Below are 19,966 nucleotides of genomic sequence, written 5' to 3'. Positions count from 1 at the left end.
TTCTCCCATTTTTGTCCCATATCCCTTTGCAACTCCTCATATAAAATCTTTACTAAAGTTTTAGCAGCCCGTCTTAAGCCTCTGCTGCCTACGATTATCTCTGAAAACCAAAGTGGGTTTATGGCAAATAGGCAAATATCAGACTCCATTCTCCTTGTTCAAGAAGCAATCCACTCCAGCCATACCAGGAACGAAAATGGATTCATCCTGAAGTTGGATTTGGCGAATGCCTTTGATAGGGTCAGGCACTCTTTTCTTATTGTTGTTCTCCAAAAAATGGGCTTTGCTGCTCCATTTCTTGAACTCATTAAAGCTTGTATCACGGGACCTTGGATTTCCCCCCTTGTTAATGGTAGGCATGGTCCACCCTTTCAATCTTCAAGAGGACTGAGGCAAGGCTGCCCTCTATCCCCTTACCTATTTATCTTGATGGCTGAATCCTTCAGTAGTGCTCTTGACCACAAGAGGCGAGCTGGCCTCATCACTAGCATAAAGTACGAAGATGGAGTCAAAAACATTAACCATTCCCAATTTTCTGATGACGCCTTGTTAATAGGAGGAGCATATGTAACTATTGCTCGAAGGTTCAAATCTCTTCTGGAAAAATATATGAGATATTTAGGAGGCATGATCAATCATCTAAAAAGCTGCATATATAATTGGCATGCCTCAACCCAAACTCTTCATAATATAGCCAACATTTTTGCAGTTCCTTGCAAGCTAAATTGGGACCATTTCAACTATCTGGGAATGCCAGTGAGCATAGGACCCACAAGAGCTGAAATCTGGGATACAACTCTTGATAAATTAAAGAGAAAAGTACAGCAGTGGGGATCCACTTGGCTTAATCTGGCAGGTCGATTGGTCCTTCTCAAATTTGGTCTCTCTTCTCTTCCGCTTTACCAATTCACTCTTATGCAGGCTCCAGCCACTTTTCATAACAAAATGGAAAGTATCCTCCGGCATTGCCTCTGGCAGGGGGGGAAAATGAAAAGAAAAATTTTAACTTGGTTAGCTGGAAGCAAGTTATCCAACGTCAAGATTGCGGAGGACTTGGAATCAAATCACCTAAGCTCACAAACTTAGCTTTTGGAGGTAAGATAGTATGGAGATTAATTGATGAACAGCAAGCATGGTGGAAAAGAGTTCTTGAAGCCAAATATCTCAGCAGCCTATTGCGTTGTACAACAACCCCCTCCATTTCATAAAAATCTTACACAAAATCTTAATATGAAATGGGTCCCTTTTTCAGTAAACTTAGTTAAATTTGTGTGTCCACAAATAAAACTGATATTAACCTCACAATAAAGAAAATCTTCATCGAAAGGCCCAATGTAAATAAATCATTGTATAAAACCTTTTGGTTAAAAAATGAAGTGTTCCTTTAAATATTATAAAACAATTCTACATTGCGATAAAGCGATCGGAGATCGCATATCGCAATGACAAAAGGACAGACACAAAACAAACCCCCATCCAATTCTCCGATCCGAAAAGGAAATCACAATCGGCAATCGAGGAAATCAAATGCCAAAGGTACATACACAAGATTTCATCATATCTTCCGATCCGATATTGCAATCGATAATTGGAGATATTCATTGATAAAGGGACATACGTAAAAACCTCATCAAATCTCCCGATGTGATAAAGTAAATCGCAAATCGGCAATCGGCGGAGTCATATGACAAAAGGATAAAAGCTTAAGCCAAACCCCGACTGCGATCAATTAATTGGGCGCGCATCTCAAAAGGTAAATATATGTTGAAAAACAGTTTGCATGCATAAATACCCCGCTCCATTATATTGTAATATTATCTTTCGGCAATCAGAAATATTCATTACAAGTGCTAAAGCCCTTCCCTTTGACACTCCCGATTGTGATTTGCGATCTATCGCCTATCGCTGATCGATGAAATCTAAAGCACGCATGAAATAATCATTCGGTATACAATTGATGAGATGGGTATTTATGATATTAATCCAACACGATTGGCGGTTTGAACAGCTATTTAATATTACAGTTAAGGATAGATCCTTTAAAAGATTTCATGCGTGGTAATTCTTAACTGTATTTCATTTATCGTATGTCAATCACCGCAATTCTATTTCATTATCAAATTGGCTTGTAGCAGCACTATCTCTGTGTTACGGTTTGCAATTGTTTGTGCAGAGTCTCTCCGAAACCAGGAATCCAGAGAAAATGGGGAAGAAATCAAAGAAGTCCACAGTAACTCCTCCGACCAAACAACCAGAACAGAGAAAGAAAGGATTAATCTCAGATACGACATGCCTTGGTTTGAGAAATACTAGCTGGGAAAGCATCTATAATCTGATAGAAGTATAGGAGCTTGAGGAACTATCAGAGGAAGCCACTGCCGAATCAACCAATAAGTCAAAGGGAACTCCAAAAGAATTGGCTTGTTCTTATCTTCATAGGATAGCAGCGCGAGCTAAAATCCTGCCATATACTGATGTGGTGAGATGGGTGGTAGAAAAAATTCTAGTGTCAGATAGAAAATTTTCCACGGTAGATGGAAAGATATTCGGCTCATTCAAGCCTGAATATCTCAGGCAAATGTACCATTTGGCTTCGCCTGAGAAGCAATACAACAAGGCATTCCTAGAAGCGTTTGAAAAGGAAAATGACTTACACTCAGCCCCGATAAAGCAATGGAGGAATTTCCCAGAGAAACACAAGCACGAGCCATCGGGTAAGTACTTTGTTGACTCATTAGCTTCCCCTTATTGCTATGATGGAGCTATGATGTGTAGATTATGGGAACAACATGATTCTGCCAAATTCACTATCGATATGGTCCCGCTAATGGAAGCATCAATTAATGGTTATGTTATGGATTGGGCAAATATTTTGTCTGATAGACTAGCCACATCGATTTAGAGTACAGAAAAAATGCATATAAAACTTCATGAACCATTCCCCCTTTATACTACAGTGCATACATTATGGATATTATTTGTTTTAATTCTGAATACCTAGTACTCGGATGGAAATGGACTGCTCAAGATCCGAATCCAATTCATATTTATCATAAGCAATTTTGGAAAGCGCACTACAAAAATCACCTGTATAGAATTTGCAATGGTTTTGTTTTACCTGCATATTATTCCATTTTCAATAAACCTGCCCCCAGAATATCCCAGGAAGTACAAATTGACCTGACAGCAATAGGTAGCTAGTTCGGGGAGGAAAAATTTACCTATGTAAGGCTTTTTGGCAGCCTCACTAAACCCCATGTCCTCCCCTTGTATGTGCCTGATAAATTGTTAGCACGGGAATTGGCATATCAGATAACTGTTGAAGGGACATCAAGAACCTTTAGAGACTCCAAGAAACAAATGTGGCTTGTATTTCCCTTACGATGCGGCATTTTTACCCTACATGACTACAAGCATGCAGAAAAAGAGGCGGAGAAGATGCAAATGTTGAATCTTGCCACCATTCCTAACAGGTTACATGACCCAAATAAGGTTTCCTATAATGTTCTTGATCAAGCTAAACTGGTCAAATTTGATCACGAAGTGGATGACTTTGATGATCTATTTTCTTTGGCTGATACATTTGTTCAAGTTAAAGGATTGGCAAGAATCAGGTATCAAGAAGAAGGGTTAGAAACGTTCAATAGGCTCAGAGACCAGAGGTTGCAAACTCTGCCTTTAGACCTATTAGCTACAACCCCTACAGTTCAGCCACCAAGTCAAACTGAATAGAAAGCTATTGATAAGACTCCTGTAGTGGAAAAGATCTCTGAAAAAGAAAAGATGCCAGAGCAGGAGCAGGGACAAGGAAAAGGAAGTGAACTCATTGATTCAGATATTCATATTGATCCCAAACTGCTCAAAGAATGGCAACAATTCAATTCTATTATCAGTAATACTGAGAGCCTACAAGGATTTAGTACACCTGAGGTGACAACTGGTCAAAAGACAGCAACTAATACAGTTCTGACTGAAGGAACTAGTGGCCCACCCATGACTCAAAAGGATATAGAGATAATCCTTGAGAATCCATTCGATGAAATTGTTCTACATGTAGAAGAAATACCACCTCTGGATGTCTTCTACAGCCCTAAGCATAGGGTTGTAATCAAGAGACAAAGGAAAAAGAGAGAACTTGATCAATCTTCTCTTTTACCTTCACAAATGGAGATAACAAATGTGGTATGGAAAGAAGAATTCAACCCTTCTAAAGATCTCACTAAACTCTCTCAGTATGATAGAGCATACACAATAGCTACTATGGACAAAGCATCGGAGGTAAGCAATTTGCTTAAAGAAAAGGATCAAGCAATTATTTTGCTAGAGACACAGGTACAAGAGAAGCAACAGAGGATGGAGCAGTTAGAATAGTAGTTAGCAGCCCAGAGGCAGTCAAATGATCAATTGAATGAGAAATTGCTCAAAGAAAAACAAATAATTGAACAAAATGCAATTCAGAAGCAGCAAGAATTATCATAAGCATTGAGCAAGTTCCGATTATTGAATGAACAGTTGAGCAAATCAAAAGAAGAACAGATCGCTCAACTATCATTGCAAATAGAAAGATATAAAGGATATCCCCAAGTGGGAGAATTCAAATCGGAAGCTCTCCAAATTACCAAAGCACTATCTAATCAGTTGAGCTTATTATGTCACAATATCTCTCTCGTTCTTCCTTTATGTGAAATTTCCTCATCCATGATTGATAAGTCAGTTGATGCAAGACAGAAATTGGAGCAAGTAGATGAAACACTAACAGAGTTTTTCTCTTGGCAAGAAACCAAGGAAGGACAAGCTGCAAATCTACCTCAAATTCTTGAATCACATAAGGAAATCCTATTCCTTGAATGGCAATCTCAATTGATGAAGGCAGAAAGGGCAACGTCAAGATGCAGATCGGCAACTAGTAATCTAGTTGAATTAATTAATGATACTCTTTATTTTTCAAATTTAATTTCAGAATGTTCTCCAAGGAAACTTCCATCTGCGAAGGCATTAGAAAAGACATGGAAATAGGAGTTGGAGCAGAGGGAAAGATTAATAGCATGAATTCAAACTTTAACATGGGAAACCTTTTGGTTCTTCCTTGTTAAACCACATAGTCAGAGGACAGCAATGAAATGCCTTATCGATGCCATCGCTTACATGATTCCCAAAATTACTGATGCCACATATACTGCCTAGTTACATTCGCGTATGAGTCATCCTCCAGAACTGCAACCGATGCTCGCCATTTGCCAGCTCAAGCCACAAGATAATCAGCCGAAACAGTGAACCATTCTGACCGACTTCAAGCATGCCTATTTCAGGGAGATTTTCATATATTTGTGATTAGGTTATACCAACACACAGCATTTTTATTTCATAGTTTGTTAGTTTAGATAGTATTTATAGACCCTTTCATGTTTTAGAAAGGGTCCTCAAATTTTGTATTAAGACTTGGATCAGAAGTTGCACTACTGTGCTTACAATATATATTTTTTTTATAAAAACTTGACCTAAATTCTGAATTTTGATGAAGAATACTTTTATGCAACATGCACTATTGCTTCTTGTAAAAGAATTTCTAAATTGAAAGGTAGGATTTGAATGCAATTCATATCGGAGGAGATTCAAACACATATGGTACTATTATCTATGTTCCTTCTTCATGCTTTCATGTGAATCAACATTTATTCATTTTGCTATTATTGATGTATGTATATGCTTTTACAGCAATTCTTTCACTTATCACTATTGAATGTTTAAGAGTTGTTATTTTTATACATATGTATGTCAATGATATATAACGAATAGTGTAATAATGTTTTAATTATTACTTTGTTCAACTACTTGAACAAAGTAATTATCATATGAATTAATATTTTTGTTGATAAGTAGAGTCATCTATATGCCTCCTTGTCAGTAAGAACTATAAAAAATTGCACTAAGAGAAAAGACTTCCCGGGATAGATTAGTTATTTATGATTTGCATTTTAGAATAAATCATCCATCATTACCATTAGACATTAGAATATAAATCACCTATCCATCCCATTTATAAATTATTGGAAAACTAGTCCCATTATATCCAGTCATTGTCACCACACCAAACGGAGAAGGAGCTGCTTTTAAGGTCCGAACCAGGTAGTTTTCCCTGATGTTGATGCAGCGATTTTCGAGGCATCAACATTCTTGGCATTAGAAGGAGGGCATGAACTGTGAATGGTGCCCAAACCTATATCTATAATCCATTCTGAGAGTAAATCTCCCTACACCTCACCTCCGACTTCTCCCTCTCATGTTGGAACTCCAGTTTTCAAGCGAGAAGTAGAGGAAACAACTACCACTGCTCAATCCCAAAATATCTCAGATAAATTAACTCCAGAATCCCCTGAAGCATAGTCTCTAATCCACAAACTTCAAGGATTCTCAATATCACCACAGAAATCTGAGCTATCTCAAGGAAGTGTGACTTTGCAATTCATTCCTTCTCACCCCCTCACTAGACTTCAGAGTGAAAAGCTTGGTATTAAACCTATTGAGTTACCTTTGCCTAAAAAGAAAAGGGCGAGGAAGACTACTGAAGGATCTAATAGTGAAACTTTCTCATCATCATCCTCCATTTCATCTTCTCCATTGCAAAGTCAACCATCCACTCCTCCACTCCAGATTGTCATTCAACAGGGAACTACAACTTCAACATCTATTTCCCAACCATCTCAAACTCCAACATCTATTTCCCATCCATCTGGAACTTCATCTATGCTATCATCTATTAGTAGCTTGACAATGGCACAAAACCCATGGAGCAATCCTAGTGCAGTCGCCATGCCTACACCTTTAAACCCATTGCCAGCTCATCCTGAAAAATGGTTGCCAAAATTCAATCCAGATGCAGGCATACACGCAGATGAACATATAAATAATTTTATGTTGTCAGTCAACTTAAAAGGAGTCACTGAGGAAGATGTGGTTGTCAGAATTTTCCCTTATACCCTACAAGGATCAGCTGGGTCTTGGTACTTTTCCCTACCATCAAGATCCATAACTAGCTGGAATATTTTTCAAGAACAGTTCTTGACTAAATACGGTGATGACAGATCTGTAGCAACATTGATCAATGATCTTTCAAATCTTAGAATAGAGTCTAGAGAGCCTATTAAAGAGTTTAATTCACGATTTATTAAACTCTTAAATAAGATTCCTACTGCCTCTAAACCAAGTGAACAAGTTAGATGTGAATGGTATATAACAGCTTTACCTTCAAACATAGCTATCTTTGTAGATAGAGCTGGAAAACCTACCCTAGCAAAAAATATGAAAGAGGCACTTGCTGTAGAGAAATGCATCATCGCTTTAGAAAAGAAAGCTGCTCTTGAAGATAAAAAATCTAAAAAAGTCTCCTTCAAAGATGATTCAAATAAGAAAATGGCTAAAGATCCATATGATATGGAAGGTATCCAAAAAGTTCTAAAGACTATGTCAAATGAAATTATAGAAATCAAGAAACAAGTAGCTGAGACTTCAACCAAAAAGCCAGTTAGAAACTTTAAAAAACCAGAATCAAAACCCCCTAATGCTATATCCAATGCAGATTCAAACCCCGAGGATGATGAAGAAGAAGATACAGTCTTATCATCTGAAGAAACCGAAGAAGAGGCAACAGTAGAATGTCATGGGATGTGGGACTTCATTTTGCCCGATTCCGATATGGAAAATGAATAGGAAGCTTTCCCAGTAAGTACCAAGAGTAAAGGCACTCCTAAACCTGTTCAAACGACTCAAAAGAAAAAGAACATAGGTACCACTACTAAAGAAAAGGTTCCCATAAAGAAATCTATAGCGCCTCCTACTCAAAATCAGTCATCAACTTCCAATCCACCTTCAACATCTAGAACATTAGTAGTTACAGATTCTATGGATTACAACATCATTGAAGACATGAAGAAAACAAAGGCAAATATCACTATGTTTGAGCTTAGTAAACTCAAACATCAACAAAAATTGCTACTCAAAGAATTAGATGTAGTACCCTCTTCTCCTCTTCCAAATGTTGTAATATCCAAAGCTGCTAATGAGACAGGTAAATCACCACCTGGTAGAGTGGAAGCCACCGATACTGTTCTAATCGGAGATAGATCGAATTCCCATACTCCTCCTTTTCTCTTGACCTATGAGATTTATAATAGAAATCTGCACAATTGCTTAATAGACTCAGGGCTTCATCGAATATAATGCCAGCCTCAGTTTGTTCTAAACTGAATATTGAACCCCAAAAGTATGCTATGAATATTGTCCAGTTGGATAGAACTAAAGTCCAAGTATTAGGAGAAATCAACTCAGTTACCATCAGGTTATTAGCTGATCCAATAGTGGTTTAGAGAATTGACATATTAATTGTTGATATTCCTGAGTTTTATGGTTTGATTTTAAATAGAGACTGGTCTGAGAAACTTCATGGTTATATTTCTACCAATTGGTCTCACATGTGGCTACCCTATAAAGGAAAGCCAAATTAGATCAAGATTGATTGGGAGAAGCATGTGACTCATACTGTGACAGAGTTTGAACAAGAAAACCAGCCTATAGCATTCAGCAATCACATTCTTGGTAACTACTCATCTGAATCATTCTTTGGTAATTTTACTGCTCAATCATCACCTTTCTCAGTTAATAGTTTCACATCTGAAATTGAAAAAAATTTCCAAACAGATACATTAAGGTGTGTTAAAATTGCTGAGGAAATTGTAAATAAAACTGTAGATATACCCTTATTTTGGTCATTATATTTTGATGGGTCTAAATCTAATGAAAGTGCGGGGGCAGGATATATTTTAGTTAGTCCTGAGGGAGAAAAGACCATGCTATTATGTAGATTAGAATTTTAGTGCACAAACATTACTGCTGAGTATGAAGCCTTGATTCAAGGACTTTATAAAGCAATAGGTCTCAAAGTATAATATTTGAAAGTGTTTGGTGATTCAGAAATTGTTATAAAACAAGTTAGAAATACTATACATTGTCTTTCTAGTCACTTTAAACATTATCAATCATTGGTACAAGACCTTGTATCTCATTTTCTAGCATTTAATATCTCTCCCATCCCTAGATCCCAGAATGCAGTAGCAAATTTGCTAGCCAATGTTGCTTCTAAGCTCCTTCCATCTGAAGATTACAGTCCTGATAGATTTTCAGTAGAGTTAATTTTCAGACCATCAATTTCTGATAATGTCACTAACTGGCGAGTCTTCAATCACGATGATGACATTTTAAATTTCTTAACTTTTGATAAGTCCTATGATGATCAAATTATTGATGAAATTGAGCATGATCTTCAAATGAAAGAATAACTTGAAGAAAATTCAATACCCAAACCAGTGGTCAAACTTGAAGATCTTTATGACATTAAAGATAGGTTTAAACAGGTTACTAATTCAAAGCTTCAAAGTTCTACTTTGATATTTGAATTAATTAACCTTGGTACACAAGATAACCCACAAAACATCAATTTGGGATTAGGACTTACTTCAGAAGAAAGAATTGCATTTATCAGATTATTGCATAAATATAAAAATGTCTTCGCTTGGAAATATGATGATTTGAAAACATATGATACATCTATCATACAGTATACAATTGCAATGCTATCTAAAGAAAAACCAGTACAGCAGAAATTAAGGAAAATTCATCCTAACCTAGAGAGTCAAATAAAAGCTAAATTAAACAAACTCTTGAAAGCTAAGATAATTTTTCCTATTAGACATTCAAATTGGGTGTCCAACATGGTCCCAGTAAGGAAGAAAAATGGTGACATCAGAATTTGTATTGATTTCAAAAATCTTAATAAAGCAAGTCAAAAGGATAACTTCCCTTTACCTACCATGGAGCAAACTCTCCATTCAGTAGCCGGTTTTGAATTAATGTCCTTCTTAGATGGTTTTTTAGGGTATAACCAAATTTTAGTGCACCCCGATAACAGACTTAAGACTATTTTCAGAACTAAGTGGGGAACTTATGCCCATCAAAAAATGTCTTCCACTAATCAATGCTGGAGCTACATTCCAAAGAGCAATGGACATAGCATTCAAAGGTTTAATCAATAAATCAGTAGTTGTCTATTTGGATGACATTACTGTTTTCTCTAAGAAAAGATCAAATCACTTGCGTGATTTGAAACAAATCTTTGATCGCAACAAAAGGTATGGCATTTCACTTAATCCTAAGAAGTCCTTTTTTGCTCTTGACCAAGGTAAACTCTTGGGCTTCATTGTTTCAAAGGATGATATTTATATTGATCCAGATAGAATCAAAGAGATTTATGATATTCCATTTCCACATAATAAAAAAACAATGCAATCATTTTTAGGTCAAATCAATTTTATAAAAAAAATTGTTCCAGATTTTTCACAAATTGTTTTACCATTACAAATCATGATCAAGAAAAATTCAGTGTTTAAATGGGGGCATATAGAGAAAGAGGCTTTTGATTCGATCAAGCAAGCAATCACAAATGATCCTGCATTAAAGACCCCTAATTTTTCAAATCATTTCATTCTATATACTCTTGCATCTGATTCATCTTATGCAGCAGTGCTGACACAAATCAATGATCAAAACTTGGAAGCATCAATTTCATTTTATAGTTCAAATCTTCAAAGTGTTGAACTTAATTACTCCGAAGTTGAAAATAAAGCATTTTATGAATATAAATCCATTAAACACTTTAGGCCCTTTCTCTTAAAGGCTCATACCAAAGTTATAGTCCCTTTTTCAGCAGTAAGACAGTTACCATTTCAAAGAGAATTTGGAGAAAAAAGGGCAAACTGGGCCACAGCATTACAAGAATATGATTTGGACATTAGACCAGCAAAGATTGTTAGAAGGAGCTTCTAACATTCAAAAATATGAAGGTACAAACAATATTGAAGAAATCAATGAGATAAATGCCATTGATCCTGAATCCTAATATGCAGATTTGATATTCTATTTGAAAAATAGATATGCTCCTTCTAATCTTTCCTATAAAAACAAATGTGCCATAATACTGAAAGCAAAAAACTTCATGATTGTTGATAATGTGTTGTTTAGACGAAATTATGATTCAATTTTGTTAAGATTCCTAGAAAAACCTGAAGCGCAAAAGTCTTGCAGGAACTACATGATGGTCCAGCAGGAGGACATTTTGGCGCTAACACCACAACCCACAAAATTATTCATGCTGGATATTATTGGCCTACCCTATTTAGAGATAATCATGAATATGTAAGTAAAAGAAGACAGCCTTTCCTTTGCAACCAATCAAGATTGATCAGCCTTTTGAACAATGGGGATTGGATATCATTGGAGAAATCACTCCACATTCATCCAATCAGCATAGGTATATCCTTACAGCTACTGATTACTTTACTAAGTGGGTAGAAGCAATTCCTTTGAAGACAACAAACTCTGAGGTGATCATTGAATTCATAGATCAGTTCATCGTTACCAAGTTTGGTGTTCCAAACGCTCTTGTCTTTGATAATGCATCTTATTTTCCTGGTAATTCCATACTTTAATTTGCTATCAAAAGAGGATTCAAATTGAAATATTCTGTAAACTACTACCCACAAGGTAATGGTTTAGCAAAATCCACCAATAAAAATCATATCAAAATCATTAAAAGAACTATTGATCGAATCATAAAAACTGGCATAAATCTTTGATATTTTCACTATGGGCAAACCGTATAACATAGAAGGCCTCAATAGGCACTTCTCCATTTAATCTAGTGTATGGAAAGGAGACTGTCATACCAGCAAACTTAGTACTTCCTCACTAGCTTTAGTGCAGTTTATTGAAGAAAATCTCTCATCTTATATTCAATTGAGACATGATCAGATCCTGAAACTAGAAGAAGAAAGGGAGAAAACGCGAATTACACATGCGAAGCATCAACAAATTATCAAGTCTTCTTTTGATACAACTTCAACTGACTCAAAACAATTACAAGTTGGTGATCTAGTTTTGAAATGGAACAAAGCCCACGAGGATAAAGGAAAACACACTAAGTTTCAGAAAATGTGGCTTAGACCATTCCAAATCAATGAGAGAATAGGCCAATATACATTCATATTGCAAGATCTATCAGGAAAGAGATTCTCTTCCGGTCAATGGGATTATTCTGAAAAAAAATCTTCAATTGAGGAGGTAACCCCTTCTCACTTTGTAAATATTCAATTTTCAACTATATTTGTGTGAATAATTAGTTTATTTTCTTTCTTAAAAAATAAGGTTGTGAATAATATTCTATTGGCCTTTACTATTTTGAAAAGGTTACTCAAAAGAAAATAGTTTCAATATTTACTTTCAATAGATGGAAGCCTTGAAGGAAAATGAAAGTTCTAGGAAATTAGGTATAAATAAACTCTGAAAACCCTTTTTATTTTTGCAAAATATTCTTAAATCTTGAAAATACTGTAAATCATTCAAAAGTTTTAAAAGCCTAAAAAGGTTATCAATAGAAAGCAAAAATTGATCCAATCTTAGCATCTTCAACTCTCAAAACTGTCATCCATGTTCTCTTAAGAAGAAAATTATTCATCCCATCCATCAAAGTTTATAATTTCTTAGAGTGTAATTCTAAAATATATTTGATATAAAAGATAAGAGGTCTTATCACAAGCCTGCTTACCATGATCATAGGGGACTAGTTCAACTGATATTACTAACACTGCATACCAAAACAGGGTAATGGCTTATAATTATAAAACAAGGGGTCTCATCACGAGCCAGCTTGTTCAATTAAATTACAACCAGTGAATGGCATTGTCAACAGCTGGCCACCAAACCAAGACAATGGCTTTTTATCTTACAAAATAAAGAAATAAGGAAAAAAGAAAATTCAATGCAAAAAAATGTGGAAACATATCTTTTGGATTCATTCTTTTTAATTATACTCTGAAATGGATGGAACAATGAATGATTAAATGGTTAAAAGGTAACCCTGTCGAGACTATGGACGTTTGTTGGCAGCAGTGGCTCTACCTATGACAAAGGAGTCATTATACAAGCTAAGTTGGAGAAGTCTCTTGTTTTATCATTATCAACCAATTAAGGTTTACTTAAAACTTAGAATGTATTTAATTTTGAGATGAGAAAGAGATAGCAAAAATAGTTTTCATTATATTCAGAATTTATGATTACCTAGTTATATTAGATTTTCTCTATCTATTAAGGTTTTCAGATTAAGAAAGTTAAAGTATTATATTATTTTCTCAGAGATAACTGTTTCTCCCAGTGAATCGCCAATTGTTGTGTTGTACAAAAACCCCCCATTTCATAAAAATCTTACACAAAATCTTAATATGAAATGGGTCCCTTTTTAAATAAACTTAGTTAGATTTGTGTGTCCACAAATAAAACTGGTATTAACCTCATAATAAAGAAAATCTTCATCAAAAGGCCCGATGTAAATAAATCATTTTATAAAACCTTTTGGTTAAAAACAAAGTGTTTCTTTAAATAATATAAAACAATTCTACATTGCGATAAAGCGATCGGAGATTGCATATTGCAATGACAAAAGGAAAGACACAAAACAAACCCCCATCCAATTCTCCAATCCGAAAAGGAAATCGTAATCGGTAATTGGGGAAATCAAATTCCAAGGGTACACACACAAGAGTTCATCATATCTTCCGATCCGATATCGCAATCGATAATTGGAGATATTCGTTGATAAAGGGACATACGTAAAAACCTCATCAAATCTCCCAATGCGATAAAGTAAATCGCAAATCAGCAATCGTCGGAGTCATATGAAAAAAGGATAAAAGCTTAAGCCAAACCCCGATTGCAATCAATTAATTGGACACGCATCTCATAAGGTAAATATACGTTGAAAAACAGGGTGCATGCATAAATACCCCGCTCCATTATATAGTAAAATTATCTTTCGGCAATCAGAAATATTCATTACAAGTGCTAAAGCCCTTCCCTTTGACATTCCCGATTGCGATTTGCGATCTATTGCCTATCGCCTATCGATGAAATCTAAAGCATGCATGAAATAATCATTCAGTATATGATTGATGAGATGGGTTTTATGATATTAATTCACCACGATTGGCGGTTTGAGCGGCTATTTAATATTACAGTTAAGGATAAATCCTTTAAAATATTTGATCTGTGGTAATTCTTAATTGTGTTTCATATATCGTATGTCAATCACCACAATTCTATTTTATTATCATATTGGCTTGCAGCAGCACTATCTCTATGTTACGGTTTGTAACTGTTTGTGCAGAGTCTCTCCGAAACCAGGAATCCAGAGAAAATGGGGAAGAAATCAAAGAAGTCCACAGCAACTCCTGCGGCCAAACAACCAGAACAAAGCAAGAAAGGATTAATCTCAGATACGACATGCCTTGGTCTGGGAAATACTAACTGGGAAAGCATCTATAATCTGATAGAAGCAGAGGAGCATGAGGAACTATTAGAGGAAGCCACTGTCGATTCAACCAATAAGTCAGAGGGAACTCTAAAAGAATTGGCTTGTTCTTATCTTCATAGGATAGCAGCGCGAGCTAAAATCCTGCCATATACTGATGTGGTGAGATGGGTGGTAGAAAAAATTCCAGTGTCAGATAGAACATTCTCCACGGTAGATGGAAAGATATTCGGCTCATTCAAGCTTGAAGATCTCAGGCAAATTTACCATTTGGCTCTACCCCAGAAGCAATACAACAAGGTGTTACTAGAAGCATTTGCAAAGGAAAACGACTTAGAGTCAGCCCCGATAAATCAATGGAGGCATTTCCCAGATAAACACAAGCACGTGTCAGCGGGTAAGTACTCTGTTGACTTATTAGCTTCCCCTTATTGCTATGATGGAGCTATGATGTGTAGATTATGGGAACAACATGATTCTGCCAAATTCACTATCGATATGGTCCCGCTAATGGAAGCAGCAATTAATAGTTATGTTATGGATTGGGCAAATATTTTTTCTGATATACTGGCCATAGCGATTTTAGAGTACAGAACAAATGCATATAAAACTTCCCAGACCATTCCCCCTTTCTACTACAGTGCATACATTATGGATACTATTTGTTTTAATTTTGAATACCCGGTACTCGGATGGAAATGGACTGCCCAAGATTCAAATCCAATTCATAATTATCATAAGCAATTGTGGAAAGCGCACTGCAAAAATCACCTGTATAGAATTTGCAATGGTTTTGTTTTACCTGCACATTATTCTATTTTCAATAAGCCTGCCCCCAGAATATTCCAGGAAGCAAAAATTGACCTGACAGCAGTAGGTAGCTGGTTCGGGGAGGAAGAATTTACCTATGTAAGGCTTTTTGGTAGCCTCACTAAACCCCATGTCCTCCCCTTGTATGTGCCTGATAAATTGTTAGCATGGGAATTGGCATATCAGATAACTGTTGAAGGGACATCAAGAACCCTTAGAGACTCCAAGAAACAAATGTGGCCTGTATTTCCCTTACGATGCGGCATTTTTACCCTACATGACTACAAGCATGCAGAAAAAGAGGCGGAGAAGATGCAGATGTTGAATCTTGCCACCATTCCTAACAAGCAATATGACCCCAATAAGGTTGCCTATAATGTTCTTGATCAAGATAAACTGGCCAAATTTGATCATGAAACGGATGACTTTGATGATCTATTTTCTTCAGCTGATACATTTGTTCAAGTTAAAGGATTGGCAAGAATCAAGTATCAAGAAGAAGGGTTAGAAACGTTCAATAGGCTCAGAGACCAAAGGTTGAAAACTCTGCCTTTAGACCTATTAGCTACAACCCCTACAATTCAACAACCAAGTCAAACTGAACAGAAAGATATTGATAAGACTCCTGTAGTGGAAAAGATCTCTGGAAAAAAAGGATGCCAGAACAGGCACAAGGACAAGGAAAAGGCAGTGAACTCATTGATTCAGATATTCATATTGATCCCAAACTGTTCAAAGAATGGCAACAATTCGATTCTATTATCTAAGTGCCTACAAGGATTTAGTACACCTGAGGTGACAACTAGTCAAAAGACAGCAACTAATATAGTTCTGACTAAAGGAACTAGTGGCCCACCCATGACTCAAAAGGATATAGAGATAATCCCCAAGAATCCATCCGATGAAATTGTTCTACATGTAGAAGAAATACCACCTCTGGATTTCTTCTACAGCCCTAAGCATAGGGCTGTAATCAAGAGACAAAGGAAAAAGAGAAAACTTGATCAATCTTCTCTTTTACCTTCACAAATGGAGATAACAAATGTGGTATGGAGAGAAGAAGTCAACCCTTCTGAAGATCTCACTAAACTCTCTCAGTATGCTGGAGCATACACAGCAACTACTATGGACAAAGCATCGGAGGTAAGCAATTTGCTTAAAGAAAATGATCAAGCAATTATTTTGCTAGAGACACAGGTACAAGAGAAGCAACAGAGGATAGAGCAATTAGAACAGCAGTTAGCAGCCCAGAGGCAGTCAAATGATCAATTAAATGAGCAATTGCTCAAAGAAAAACAAAGAATTGATCAAAATTCAATTCATAAGCAACAAGAACTATCACAAGCATTGAGCAAGCTGCGATTATTGAATGAACAGTTGAGAAAATCAAAAGAAGAACAGATCGCTCAACTATCACTGCAAATAGAAAGATATAAAGGATATCCCCAAGTGGGAGAATTCAAATCGGAAGCTCTCCAAATTACCAAAGCACTATCTAATCAGTTGAGCTTATTATGTCACAATATCTCTCTCGTTCTTCCTTTATGTGAAATTTCCTCATCCATGATTGATAAGTCAGTTGATGCAAGACAGAAATTGGAGCAAGCAGATGAAACACTAACAGAGTTTCTCTCTTGGCAAGAAACCAAGGAAGGACAAGCTGCAAATCTACCCCAAATTCTTGAATTACATAAGGAAATCCTATTCCTTGAATGGCAATCTCAACTGATGAAGGTAGAAAGGGCGACGTCAAGATGCAGATCAGCAACTAGTAATCTAGTTGAATTAATTAATGATACTCTTTATTTGTCAAATTTAATTTCAGAATGTTCTCCAGGGAAACTTCCATCAGTGAAGGCATTGGAACAGACATGGAAACAGGAGCTGGAGCAGAGGGAAAAATTAATTGCACAAATTCAAACTTTAACATGGGAAACCTTTTGGTTCTTCCTTATTAAACCACATAGTCAGAGGACAGTGATGAAATGCCTTACTGATGCCATCGGTTACATGATTCCTAAAATTTCTAATGCCACATATACTATCCAGTTACATTCGTGTATGAGTCATCCTCCAGAACTGCAACCAATGCTCACCATTTGCCAGCTCAAGCCACAAGATAGTCAGCCAAAACAGTGAACCATTCTTACCGACTTCACGCATGCCTATTTCGAGGAGATTTTCATATATTTGTGATTAGGTTATACCAGCACACAGCATTTTTATTTCATAGTTTGTTAGTTTAGATATTATTTATAGATCCTTTCATGTTTTAGAAAGGGTCCTCAAATTTTGTATTAAGACTTGGATCGGAAGTTGCACTACTGTGCTTCCGATATATATATTTTTATAAAAACTGGACCTGAATTCTGAATTTTGATGAAGAATACTTTTATGTGACATGCACTATTGCTTCTTGTAAAAGAATTTATAAGTTGAAAGACAGGATTTGAATGTAATTCATATCGGAGGAGATTCAAACACATATGGTACTATTATCTATGTTCTTGCTTCACGCTTTCATGTGAATCAGCATTTATTCATTTTTTCTATTATTGATGTATGTATATGCTTTTACAGCAATTCTTTCACTTATCACTATTGAATGTTTAAGAGTTGTTATTTTTATACATATGTATGTCAATGATATATAACGAATAGTGTAATAATGTTTTAATTATTACTTTGTTCAACTACTTGAACAAAGTAATTATCATATGAATTAATATTTTTGTTGATAAGTAGAGTCATCTATATGCCTACTTGTCAATAAGAACTATCAAAAATTGCACTAAGAAAAAAGACTTTCCGGGATAGATTAGTTATTTATGATTTTCATTTTAGAATAAATCATCCATCATTACCATTAGATATTAGAAGATCAATCACCTATCCATCCCATTTATAAATTATTGGGAAACTAGTCCCATTATATCCAGTCAGAGCCACCACACCAAACGGAGAAAGAGCTGCTTTTAAGGTTTGGACCGGGTGGTTTTCCCCGATGTTGATGCAGCGATTTTCGGGGCATCAACACAGCCCAAGGTAGCAAATATTAGACTGCAAAATTCCCACAAGAATCAGCTCAAAATTATGGAAACTTTACGAAAAAGTTATCCCCTTCATGGCTCAAAATATCTCCAAGGTTCCCAAAGGAGGCAGCAATGTCAAAATTAGAGCCGACAAGATCATGGGGAATCAGCCTATTAGTAGCCAGCCAAGTACGGATCAAATTCTTCTCTTCCTACACAACAAAGGAATACATTATTTGGATCAAATTTCACAATGGGACATAAATTCACAGACTTGGAAGGGATGGAGCTTCCCTCCCATTCCCAGAAATCTCAAGAAGAGCGTTGACAGTCTTCAGGTTCATCTCCACAGCATTGCACCAATCATCAAAAATGGCATTGACAGTTTTCGATGGGATCCCACAGGTTCAAGTTACACAATTCAAGCTGGCCATCATTACTTGTGTAGTAGGGACTATCCTGCTCCTCCTTGGACGCACTGGAAAACTGTTTGGAAGTCTGAGGCCATTCCCAAAATAAAAATTTTCATATGGACCCTCTTAAAAGGGAAAATCCTTACCACTGAAAATTTGCAAAAGAGGGGTATAGTGGGGCCCTCCCGATGCCCAAACTATCAAGGGGCAGAAGAAACTATCTAGCACCTTTTCATCTCTTGCCCCTTTGCAATCTCTTACTGGAATGGAATCTCCCCTTCTGGCCCTCCCCCTTGGACCCCCCAGCATTCCATTGGTGAGATTCTAAGCATATGGAAGAAGAGCTACCATTGGTAGCATAAGAAGAACAACATAGTTAAAAGGGTGTGGGATGCTCTCCCCTATGCCCTTCTATGGAAAATTTGGCTTGCAAGGAATCGCAAGATTTTCAGAGACAATGAGACCATCACAAGGCAACTATGCAATAAAGCTAAAAGTCTAACGCTAGAAACCATCGCTGCTAAGAACACAAAGAAAATTGATATTGCCAGCCTCTGTGTAGAAGAAAGAGACTTTATTGGCAGCTTGACAGACAACAACAGGGGCATTCAAACAGAAAACATCTATAGCTAACATTCCAGCATTCCCAGTGACAATTGGAAAATTAGAGTTTAACAAGATGAATTCTCAGAATGGCTTTGGAATAGTAATTACCATTCCCTTTTCTTTAATGGAGCCTCTAAATCCAATCTGGGAGCGGCTAGGGTAAGGGGAGTCATTTATAATCCCAGTGGCGATATCATAGCAACCTTTGAGTGGGCATTGGGATCCCTATCTAACAACAGAGCAGAAGCACTTGCTCTCTATCAAGGTCTTAATCAGCTTCAAAAACTTGGTATCAGTAAAGCGATGGTTTTTCGAGATTCTGTCGCCATCATTAGTCTCATAATCAACAACTGTAAGGCTTCCAATATCTTCATCCAACAAACAATAAGCAGATGCCAAGCCTTAAACTACCAAAATTGGGATCTTCGATTCTTCCACGTGCTTCGCGCCTTCAACAAAGAAGCTGATAAATGTGCCAACCAAGCATGTAGCAGATCCAAAGGAAATCTCCCTTGCAACAATGTGGAATTCCAACATTATTTACCTTGAATTTTTTCTCATGGCCTGTGACAGTATTTCCAAATCCGATCCCAGCAACAATCTCAAGAAATTTCTTGACAAGATCCAACATAATCCCTCCTCTGTCAATTCTCCGTCAGCAAATTTTTCTCTGCCCCTCAATCCCGCTGTCATCT

The sequence above is a fragment of the Pinus tabuliformis genome, chromosome J, assembly GCF_031772625.1.
Source record: "Pinus tabuliformis cultivar Carrire ecotype Pingquan chromosome J, CPIR1, whole genome shotgun sequence".
Lineage (NCBI taxonomy): Eukaryota > Viridiplantae > Streptophyta > Pinopsida > Pinales > Pinaceae > Pinus > Pinus tabuliformis.
The sequence above is the reverse complement of the archived record's forward strand: the minus strand, read 5'-3'. Positions refer to the sequence as shown.